Source organism: Vicugna pacos, chromosome 20 (genome assembly GCF_048564905.1).
Source record: "Vicugna pacos chromosome 20, VicPac4, whole genome shotgun sequence".
Classification (NCBI taxonomy): Eukaryota; Metazoa; Chordata; class Mammalia; order Artiodactyla; family Camelidae; genus Vicugna; species Vicugna pacos.
Genome location: NC_133006.1, coordinates 2,932,859 through 2,944,211, shown reverse-complemented (window position 1 = coordinate 2,944,211; position 11,353 = coordinate 2,932,859). Strand labels below are relative to the sequence as shown.

The window sequence follows — 11,353 nt, the reverse complement described above, 5'->3', positions numbered from 1 at the left end:
TGATCTCCTGATTTTGCAACCACCAATTTTTCTAGAAAATAAGGAAGTTGCCCAGACCTCACACAAAGACTTGAATTGAGAAACTGCTTTGTCAAGTGTCTTTCTGAAGATGTGAAGTCTGTCTTTGTATGGCAGGAATTCCCCTTTCACAAAATTGTACGTGTTTCTGTCTGAGAGAGAGAAATGGAGGCAGACAGAAAGACGAAGAGACAGAAGAGAGCCCCCCTCAGAAGAGAGCTTGTTAAGGTGAGTTTTTGTGCCTTTAAAAATCATTTGGGGTTTTGGGGGGAACAAAGTATTTACACTGTCTCATTCTCCTCGTTGGAAATCTTGGCCCCGTCCTCAGTGTCAGCGTCCTTGAACGGGGGTTGGCACGGTGCGTTTAATTTGGCGCTGCCACTTCCACGCTCTGCCTTTAGCACGTTGCTCTGCCTGTCAGGGTTGCCACCCTTTTAACTGTAAGGTGAGGAGTCAGGAGTAGGTGATCCATCCCAGCTCTGCTGTTTTGCAAATTTCTGATTTTGTATTCGGATGAGGCTGGGAGACACCCAGAGCAGTATAAACCAGGCCCTACCTCCTGCCTATTGCTGGGGCATCCCTCAGGTCTGTGCCTTCTACTCAACTCTTTACTGAGCCCAGCTTTTGTCAGGAGCCCAATTGCCTACCAGGATGGCAGGAGACTTGTCTCTCGTGGTCACGGTGGCCGACATTTCTATCGGTTGTGTTGAAACAACTCTTCTGAAATCCTCCGGCCACCTTTGCTCAAACCTGAGGGCAGCCCTACCATTCCTTTCCTAGGAGGAGGATCAATCCATCGTGCATTTTATGACAATCCTGTACCCAGGAATGCACGGACGGTTATCAGCTGAGTGAGGGGAGGTGCCTCTGTGTCCCTGTGTCCCTGTATCTCTGTCTGCTCACAGTGCCCTGCCACCGGCTACTGAACAAGAAAAGTGCTATTCACCATGCTGTGTGTTTTGCAGATGTGTAGGTGATAGTGGTGTGGCTCGTGTGTGGGCTTTGAGCTGGGATGTTGGAGGGCTTATAAATACCTCATCAACATGTATTCGAGGTGTTCTGGTGCCACACAGACTTGATTCATGAAGGCATCAAGCCTGCACACTGGTTTGGAAGCTTCTTGATTTTGATCAGTCACACTGCATGCATGACTCGCTGCTAATCTCTGGGTGTTTTTTTTCATTTTAGATTTATTCACCCCGTGTCTTGCTTAAGCTAAAAAATACATTTATTTCAACAGAATGTTCTCTGATTCTCTGTTTTCACATATCCAGTTTAATTCCTTTAAAAATGATACTGTGTTTATAATGCCTCCTAATTTCTATCATCTCTAGGTTCCCAGTGGCCTGAGCCATGCACCAGATTTGATGTAGGAACTGTTCCACCAAAAGAAATCCCTTTGCCATAATATCTCTTGAGGAAAATATTATTCTTTAAGACTCTAACAGTAAATCATAGAACAAAGAATGGAACATTTCTTGTAGTTAATACATGTTCATGCAAAAAGAAATGATATTTTCATTAAACAATGTTGATTTTAATAACTTTTAAAAATGTGAATATTATTATTCATAATTTTAGTAACCAGATAAAACCATAATTATTTATTATGAACATTGAAGACTATTTATACTGTCTCTTAATTAGAAGTAGCGTTATTAGAAGACTGAAGGGTATTTAAAAGATGGAAAAATACCCATGATGACAGCATCATTTTTATTAACTAAATATCAAGAACTCTGCAGGGTTAAGTTTTAACCCTCTGCAAGCTGCCAAGTTAGCATGAGGTAGTTTGTGAATGCTGCCAGAAGACAGGAGACTCCCCCAGGATCAGAGTCAAAGGACTTCCTGCCAGCACAGCAGGCAGCCAGTGGTTCATGTTCATGTTGGTTCCTGAGTTCCTTTCCTATTGCTGTTGTAACAAAGGACCACAGACTCAGTGGCTTAAAGCAATACACATTCATCTTCTCACTGTTCTAGGGTGCAGAAGTGCAAAGTCAATGTCACTGGGCTAAAACCAACGTGTGGCCAAGGCTACGTTCCACACCGAGGCTCTAGGGAGAGATTCATCTTCCTACCTTTCCCCTCTTGCAGAGGTGCTCACACTCCTTGGCACAGGGCCCTGTGGCACTGTGACCGCTGCTGCACTTTATATCACTGTCTCTGACTTTATATAGATATAAAGAAAGAGTCTTCTACATCTGGTATGGACCCTTTTTCCTAAATGGACATTGTATCCCTATTTATGTGCAGATTAAAACCCCTTCCCTCCAGGTTGCGGTGGCATCAGCTCACAAGATGACCACTCTGGGCTTTAAGTGTCCTCTTTGTATTGTCACCTGGGATATTCTCTCTCCATGTTTAGCTCTGTGTTACTTTTGTTGTTGTATTTTACCCGGCATTACTGAAAATTTTACTTAAAAGAGATCCTAATTAACTCTGTTTACGTTTCCAGAGCTGAAAGTTTCAGTTTTAGAGTATCTGTTTGATTTTTCTTAAAAATACATTCCAGTATATTTCTCTGGTGAAAGTCTTTACCCTGTTATCTATTCTCCCATCATTTTCTTATTTTCTTGAATATATTAAAAGTATTTTATAGCCTTTAGGGGTAACTCTGATGCCTACATCACCTGGGGGTTTACATCCTTTGTCTAATGCTTCTTATTCTCATATTATCCGTCATATAGTCTTGACATGTTGCATGTCTAGAAATTCTTTATTACATGGCAGACACTGCAGATCAAAAATCCATACATTATCATCCGTGAAAGGTTTTCTACCTTCCCGTTAGGCAGACAGGGTGAGGGACTTATCATGTCACTCCAATCAGGTGCTGAGTTGGATCAGGCCTGAAGTGCCTTTTTTCTTAAAACAGCTTTGAGGTATACTTGGCAAAACAATTTTCACACGTTTAAAGTGTACAGCTTAATACGTTTTGACGTAGGTATATCCCCAAGAAACCATGACCACACTCAAGACAGTGAACATACCCATCACCCACAAAGCTTCTCTCCTGCCTTTCGTTGTCCCTCCCTCCCTCCCCATCTCTTCCCCTGGAAACCATTGATCTGCTTTCTTTCACAACATATTGGTTTGCATTTTCAAGATCCTTGTATGAATGGATATATGCAGTATCTACTCTATGTTGTCTGACTTCTTTCATTCAGTGTAATTATTTTGAGAGTCATCTGTGTTGCTGTATTAATAGCTTATTTGTCTTATAGCAGAGTATTGTTCAGTGCTGAGTTTTTACTGAATAGTTTATTGTGGCCAGTGTTTGAATAGACCATCATTTCTTTCTGCATTTACTTCTTGATGGATGCATGGGTTATTTACAACTTGAGCTATTATAAATAAAATTGCAGTGAATATTTGTTTACAAGTCTTTGTATGGACATATGTTTTTCTTTTCTAAAGCACCAGATGAGGAATATCTGGGTTATATGGTACAAAGGTGTTTACCTTTTTTAAAGAAACTGTTAAAGACTTTTCCAAAATGGTTGTACTATTGTAAATTCCTCGTGGTGTGTATCAGTTCTGGTTGCTCTACTTCCTTGCCAGCACTTTGTAAGGTCAGTCTTTCTAATCCTATTCATTCTAGTATGTATGTGAACTAGTATCTCACTGTGGTTTTTAAAAGCATTTCTCTAATGACTAATGGCATCTTTAATCAGCATCATTTCATATGCTTATTATCCATCTGGATATCTTTACTGAAGTGTGTTTCCTGGCCTCATTCATTCATTCAGGTGTTTGCATTATTATTGAATTTTGAGACCTTTTTATTCTGGATCAGATACAAAGAGAGACCTTTATCAGATATATGATCTGCAAATAACTTCTGTCTATGGCTTGTCTTTTCATTTGCTTAGCAGTGTTTAGAAGAGCTTTGAAGAGTCTTCATGTTGATAAAGTTCACTCTAACAGTTTCTTTTTAAAATAGATGATACTTCTGGTGTCATAGCAAAGAAATATTTGCCAAACCCAAGGACATAAAGCTAAAGCCTATGCTTTTTCTCCTAGCTGTTTTATAGTTTTAGATTTCCTATTAAGATCGATGATCCATTTTGAGTTAAATTTTGTATATTTTGTGAGGTGTGGATGAAAATGCATGTTTTTTTTTTTGCGTGTCACTATCTAATTTTTCCAGCACTGCATGTTGAAAAGATCCTTTCTCCACTGCATCCTTTTTGAGAATCAATTGTCTATATAAGTGTTGGTTTAGTTCTGAACATTCTATTGTGTTCCATTATTCTATTTTCCTGTTTTACACCAACACCATACTTTCTGATTACTGTAGCTTTATAAAAAAATTCTGAAAACCAGATTGTGCAAGTCTTCCAAGTTTGTTTTCTTGTTCAAAATTGTTTTGGATATTTGGGATCCTTTGAATTTTTATATGAATTTTAGAATCAGTTTTTAAATTCCTTACATCCTGTTCTGCCAAAATTTCACCCATGTCTTTGGACATCTCCAAAGCTACATTTTCTGAAGAAGTCTCTCTAGATTCTGGGTGAAAGGAATTTCTCTTTCGTCGGTGCTCCAATCACCTTTGATAATATTTGATTACATTTATTCATATTTGGCTGTATGTACTTGTCTGATCTTTCCAGCCATATAGTAAATCTCAAAAGATTAGGAATCTTGACTTGGTTCCCTCTGTCTGCTGAGAAACTAGTTCTATGCTTTGCAGAAGGGAGCCCTGCAGTAAGAGATATCTGCAGCACAAATCTAGCTCATTGCTTGCATATTGTCAAGGAATCCTGCAGATTTAGAATTGTTTATTGATTGTTGCCTCCAAGAAGGCTCAGTCTTTTTTATTTCTATTGCTACTGCTGCAGTTTCAAAGAACAATGGGCTAATTATTTTCCAAATATCAAATCATACTCTCATTGTGTTGTCATGCAAATTATGCGCTGCTTTGTCTCAACAACCTGCTTAGTGTTCACAGGCTCCTTCACTCATGGAACTTTTGGGAGAATGTCATATCCTTAGAGATAGCAATGCTGTCTTTGGCGACCTGAGCAGCAGTATCTGAACTCACTCCTGCTGTTTTTCCAGTGTCCCCTCTAGCCCTCCTCCAGCCCTCCATGGGGGGCCCTGCAGTTCTGCCCTAGAGAAGCCTGTTGCTTCTCAGGAAGTCTTCCCTATGAAACATAATCATGTCCTTCTTGTGGGAACATTCAGCCCAGAGACCTGACAGCAGGGGAAAATGTTTAGCCTGCTTTTGGTAGAACCTAAATTCTTCCATAATTGTTAGAACAAATCCATTGAGGAGACTGTTTTTGCATCTAACGAATCAGCATAAATATCTGATGAGGAAGATCAGCTTCCCCATCCCACTCAGTCATCATGTTGATGTGACACTCACCTTGGCTAACATTTTCTCCTGTGAGCAACGTAAAGTTCAAGACGTTATGAATGGCTTTTTGTTTCTCTTCCTTAGTCTTTCCACATTCATTGTGTCTTGTGAGATTATATGAATCCTGCTGATTTTCAGCCCAGCACTAAACTTTTTAAAAGGATCACGTGTTTAAAAGGCTAGTGGACAATTTTTTAGAAGACAGAAATCCTAAGATTTTGGTCCTAGAGTTGAATCTTGGTTAGTGGTGAATGAAAATTCCCTTTAAAATTTTAAATTCAGTGATATCAAGTTTTAAAAATAGTTTAATATTAGTCAATTTCATTAAACACTATAGCATTTATTTAGCTTTAAGCCTGTTTCTGGGGCAATTTTGCAATGATTCCCTCCCTTTATTGATTCCCTCTTTAACAGAATCCTTGAGAGGCCCCTGTCATCATTGTCAGTATCATCATCATCATCATCATGGAACTGATTCCTCTGGAAGATTCTAGGAAAATAAAGAGATGGACGGGGTTATGTGTAGGTCAGTGTGTGTATATAAAATAAGAACAGCTGTCAGACATTAGATGCAAGATACCCATTTCATTTAGAGAAGAATGTGGTCATGAAATCCTGATGTGGTGAATGAAGGAAGCAGTGGGAACAGGATAGTCAAAGGAAAGGAGGAGGAAGTGAGCACAGCGGGGAGCATAGATCCTTGGTTAGGTGATCAGCACATTGGTGAGAATGAGGGGAGTGTGATGGCAGAATCATATCCCTCCCCGGCCACAGGGTAGCCAACTGTGACATGTTACTCTACATGGCAAAAGGGATAACAGATATTTTAGGACAAAAATCTTAGAGGATTTCTGTCTCCTAAATTGTCTATTAGTTAGCCTTTTAAATCCATAATACATTATTAAATATTAGTGCATGGGCACAAATAAAAAGGATTCATATAATCTCACCAGACATACTGAATGTAGAAAGGATAAGGAAGAAAAACAAAAAGTCACTTATAAGTGCCTTGAACCATAAATTGCTCATGAGAGGAAATGTTACACAAGGTGAATGTCACAGCCACATACATAATGCCTGAGTGGGATGGGGCAAGGGGATCCTGAGATGAGACAATAGGGTGAGTAGCCTGGATTGTCCAGGTGGGCCGAATGTAATCACAGGGGTCCTTAAACTGGAGGATATTTCCCAGCTGAGTTTAAAATCAGAGGGAGGTGTAGCCATGGAGCAATGTTCAGAAAGGCTGCTGACCATGAAAATGGAGGAAGTTGTGGGGCACAAGCTAAGGAAGGTGGGTGACCTCTGTAAACTGGAAAAAAAATAAAACAAGGAGAAAATCTCTTCTAGAACCTCTAGAAGGAAGGAACCCTGCTGGTACCTTGAATTTAGCCCAATGAGAACTGTGTTGGGTCTCTGAACTACACAGCCATAAGCTGATAATTCTGTGCTAGTTTAAGCTATTAAGCTTATGGAAATTTGCTACAGTGGTAATAGGAAAATAACATAGTGAGCTTTAGTGTAAGGGATTAAAGGTCTAGGATGGGGTGTGGAGAGAATTCTGACATTTACACCTAAAAAACAACCAGGTGAAGTGGGAAGGTGTTTTAAGGAAGACCTACCTGGCAGGGCTCTAAAGCAGACTGGAGCGAGGGGAGCATTGGAGTTAGAGGAATCAATTAAACCTCTACCAGAAAAATAAGGAATAAAATGTAACAGGACTTCAGTGTTAGTGGATGTAGGAATGGAAATGGGCAGAGAGATATAAATACTACTTTGAAATTAGCTACAGGTTTGATGACTGCATGTTGGGGAGAGTTAGCCGATGTGTGGACTGAATGTTTGCATCTCCTCAAAATCCATATGACCAAACCCCATCTCCCAGGGTGAAGGTATAGGGAGGCGGGACATTTGGGAGGTGATTAGTAGGATAAAATGAGGTCATGAGAGTAGAGCCCTCATGAATGGTATTAGTGTTCTTATACAGGACCCTAGAGTGCTTGCTTCTCTCTGCTCTCTGGCCCATGAAGATAGTGGGAAGACAGCCATCTTCGAGCTGGCAATCCTCTCCCAGATACATTGACCTTGAAAGCCTCAGCCTCCAAACCGTAAGGAACATGCTGGTTGTTTAAGCCACCCGACCCACGGTAATTTGTTACAGCATCCCAGACTGACGAAGACAGTGGAGAATGCCGCTGAGTTTGGCACTGATTGCCTGGAGAACGCTGAAACCCAGGGAAGTGGGCAGCACAGACGTTTACTCATTTAATCCTGCCAACACAGTAGGGGATAGAGTCTACATATTCCTCGCTATTTAAAAGGTAAGGAAAAAGAGGCACAAATAATAACAACGACAACAACAACAACAATAATTTGTCCAAGATTCACACAGAACCCCCTGGAAGGAGAGTGAGAATTTATACTCACGCAGGCTGACCCCAGAGCCCCTGCTCATAACTACTAAGTCAGATCACCTTGCTTATGTGGGCCAGTGTTTCTCAACTGTGATATGAGGGTACTGTGTCCAGTAACATATAATTTCAAAATACCTCACTGTATGGGGATCATTAGTCGCAGGCATTACAAACCACAGAGAGCTAGAGATACAAAAATAACTTGTTAGGGCAAGATAACCAATAATGTTTTTAAATATTATACCTGCTGACCCTTTGCAATAAAATGTTTATTTATACTTCTGTCTGGCTATAGAATAACATCATAATCCTGCATGTGGCTGGTGGCTCCCATGTTGGACAGCACGGGCCTAGAGAATTTAAATGAGTTGCCCAGCCTTGCCCAGGAAGCTCGTGGTGGGATCAGAGGTATAGTCTGGGACTTTTCCTTCCTATCCAACAAGTTCCTCATGAAAGTTTAGAAGCTTCTCCTTTGGTGCCCAGCTGTCTATCCGTACTTATGACATCTTGTCCGGTGTCCCAGCCTGCTCCTGAATATCAGCCAGAACCCACTTCTGCTCTTTTTTGGGCTGGTAATACCTTCTAGCAACTTCCAGTGCATTCTTGGCATCAGTTCTTACCTGGAGGGGTAGTGGCTAGTGATGGAAATGTGTCCACATGACAAGTTTTTCATGAACATAGCAGGAGTGGTCAAGAGAAGAAAACGTCAGGAAGACTAGTGGAAGCAGGTCATTTAATATACCAAATGCGTACTTTCAATATATGTTTGTGCTTCCGAGTCCCGGCTTGTTCTGCTCGTGCTTTACAGGCCAACATATCAGGAGACCAGGTTTTGGGGTAAGAAATAGCGACTTTAAATTGGAAAGCCAGCTGAGAAGATGGTAGACCAATGTCCTGGAGAACCATCAACCCAAGTCAGAATTCAGGCGCTTCTTATATTAAAAAGGGGTAGCGGGAATGCTTGGTTGTTGCAAACTTGGTGTGTGAATTCTTTGCTGTCAGAATCCTTTGTTCTTGCAGCTCTTCACCTGGGTCAGATCCGTGTAAATCTCCAACAAACAAATGTTATTTTCTATTCTGTATCTTGTTATCTTTATACAAATGGAAAAGTGTTAATATCCTTCAAAGTCAGAGCCTTGAGAATAGAGTCTCCTGTATATTTCAGGCTCTAGGCAACATTGTTTCACAAAAGCTGCAGAAACAAGACTAAGCCTAGGAAACAGGGCACAGTGTTAAAGTCAAAGGAACAGATCTAATATGGAGTCAGATTTGTTCTTTCCTATTTCAGTAGTGCCATGGGGAAAGCACTTTGGGCAGCTTTCTGTAGGGTCCTGGAGGCTTTCTCTCTCAGCCTCTGGGCGCCTCTATTGAAAACTCGTCATCGCTATCTGGCCTGCTGGAAAACCACTCCGCCTGTTTTGCCCTGAAGATGTGTTCTGTTTATAACTCATCTCTACTTCTTGGAAAACAACTCAATAAAAACTCAGTTGGTTTTCCACCAGCCCTGGGCAGGGGTGAGGGATAGCATGTTATTATTTAAAAAAAATGTATAAAAGAAGTCTTAAAACAGCAGTGGGAACATAGGAGAGAGACAATCAATGCTTCCTGGCTTAAATCAAAAGTGATGATTCAGTGATTCCATGGCTGCTGTATTTGCTGAGCTAGTTACTCTTTACTCCATTACACTTTTATTTTAACTGAAAAAGAAATATATGCATATGGTTAAAAAATTCAAACAGAGCAAAAAATACTCAAGTGAAAGAAGTTTTCCCTCATCCTCTGTTCTTACAAACCTCCCTGGAGATGCCACTGTTTACAATCCTTTGTGTGCTTTTCCAGGTATGCTATGCACATTCCCAGCAATGTATGTAAATTCCTTTAAAGTTTAACTTATTTTTAACATAAAGGGATTTAAATCCTCAAGTGGCTTCTGCCACGGTAATAGAAAAGAACAAATCTGACTCCATATTAGATCTGTTCCTTTGAATTTAACGCTGTGCTCTTTCTCCTAGGCTTCATCTTGATTGTAAAACAGTGTTGCCTAGAGCCTAAAATATACAGGAGAGCCTATTATGAAGGCTCTGATCTTTAAGGGTATTTTAAACTTTTCCAATCATATAAAGATAACAAGTTGCAGAATAGGAAATAACGTTTGTTTTGTTGGAGGTTTACAGGGATCTGACCCAGGGAGATAGCTGCAAGAACAAAGGATTCTAACAAGAAGGAATTCCTACACCAAGAAGTTTGCAACAACCAAGCACATAGGAAAGGAGCCTGAATTCTGACTTGCGGAGATGGTTTTCCAGGACATTAGTTTGCCATCTAGGTCTACAGAAACTGGCTATTCCATGCCCCAACACTTGGTCTCCCAACTTATTGGCCTGTCCTGCACTGAGGAGAATGAATTTGGACTCAGTAACACTTCTACCTACCTATCAAGCTGGGCACTGGAAATGAGGGCAGCTCTCCCACACACAGGGGCCTACTGTGAGCCCTTGATCATTCCCCGAGGTTGGGGTGTGGTTTACCCAGGAGGGATGGGGACTATGCACCAAGAGCCAGGCAGTGGGCTCCTTCTGGGGCTCTGACATTTTACCTCCCGCTTCCTGCCAGCCCAACACTTGGGACAGTGGAGCTACGGCAGAGATCGTGCCTGCCTGTTTCCCAGCGTGTAAAAGGGGAATATGTACACTTCCCAAGGTAGTTATGAGCGACACCTGCGGGTGCTTGGTTCCTGGAGAAACAGTAAACCCAGCTCCTTGTGGGGGCAACGAGTGTGATACCCATAGGGGTTCTGCAGAGACCTTAGCTGGAGGGCTGGGCCAGGGACGTAAAATATGAGCTGTGGACATTGAGGGTTTAAGAAGGGTGCGTAGGCAAGACTGCTGCCTCCTTTGCGGTGCCCCCAGAGGTAAAACGCTTTCTCCCCATCTCTGCTACTCCCCTCCCAACTCCAGATACCTGCCTTCTCTCTGTGCCTCCTGTCCATCTGTCTCCCTCCACTTTTCCCCTCCTCCCCTCCCCCTCCCATATCTTCCCTCCCTCGGTTCCCCACCTTCTCTCTCAGGACCCAGAGCGGATCGCTGGCCCTCCCGAGCATGAGTAGTCGCTGCCAGCTGGACGGCGAGTTGGAAGCTCCAGCTCCGAGCCGGGATCGGCCCCAAAGGCTTCTTAGCTCTGTCGCCCTGTAGGCCTTTGGCTCCTGCCTGGGGCCGGTGATTCTGGCTGTGGAAGTGCAAGGTGGGGGGATCTCGGGAAAGGGCTCAGGCGGCTGCGGGAGGGCGGTCGGCGTGTCACAGCCCCCCAGGGCGCCAGTCAGCGTGTTTTCAGCTGAATTCCTCGGGCCAGTCCCCTCTGCCCGCGCCACCTGCCCCGGCGCCCCGGCCACAGCTGTCCAAGGCCAGGTGTGCCCCTGCCGCTTCTTGGCCCAGCCGGGCTCCCCTCAGTCCGCGGATGGCGACCGCGTCCCCTCTCCAGCCCTCGAGTCCTCTCCTCCCGGGCTTCCTCTCCTTGGCTGCCTACCTGTCCGCATCACTGAGTAGGCTGTGTCCTGGGTGGGCGG

The 11,353-nt window shown here is 42.7% G+C and overlaps 1 long non-coding RNA gene across 1 annotated transcript; it reads left to right on the top strand.

Annotated features, from left to right (window-relative positions):
* The first annotated feature begins 5 nt into the window (after positions 1 to 5).
* On the top strand, positions 6 to 11,040 carry LOC140687557 (uncharacterized). Its single transcript, XR_012061939.1, has 4 exons — positions 6 to 246; positions 7,539 to 7,698; positions 8,087 to 8,199; positions 10,859 to 11,040. It is a non-coding gene; the product is annotated as an uncharacterized lncRNA (long non-coding RNA).
* Positions 11,041 to 11,353: the final 313 nt, after the last annotated feature.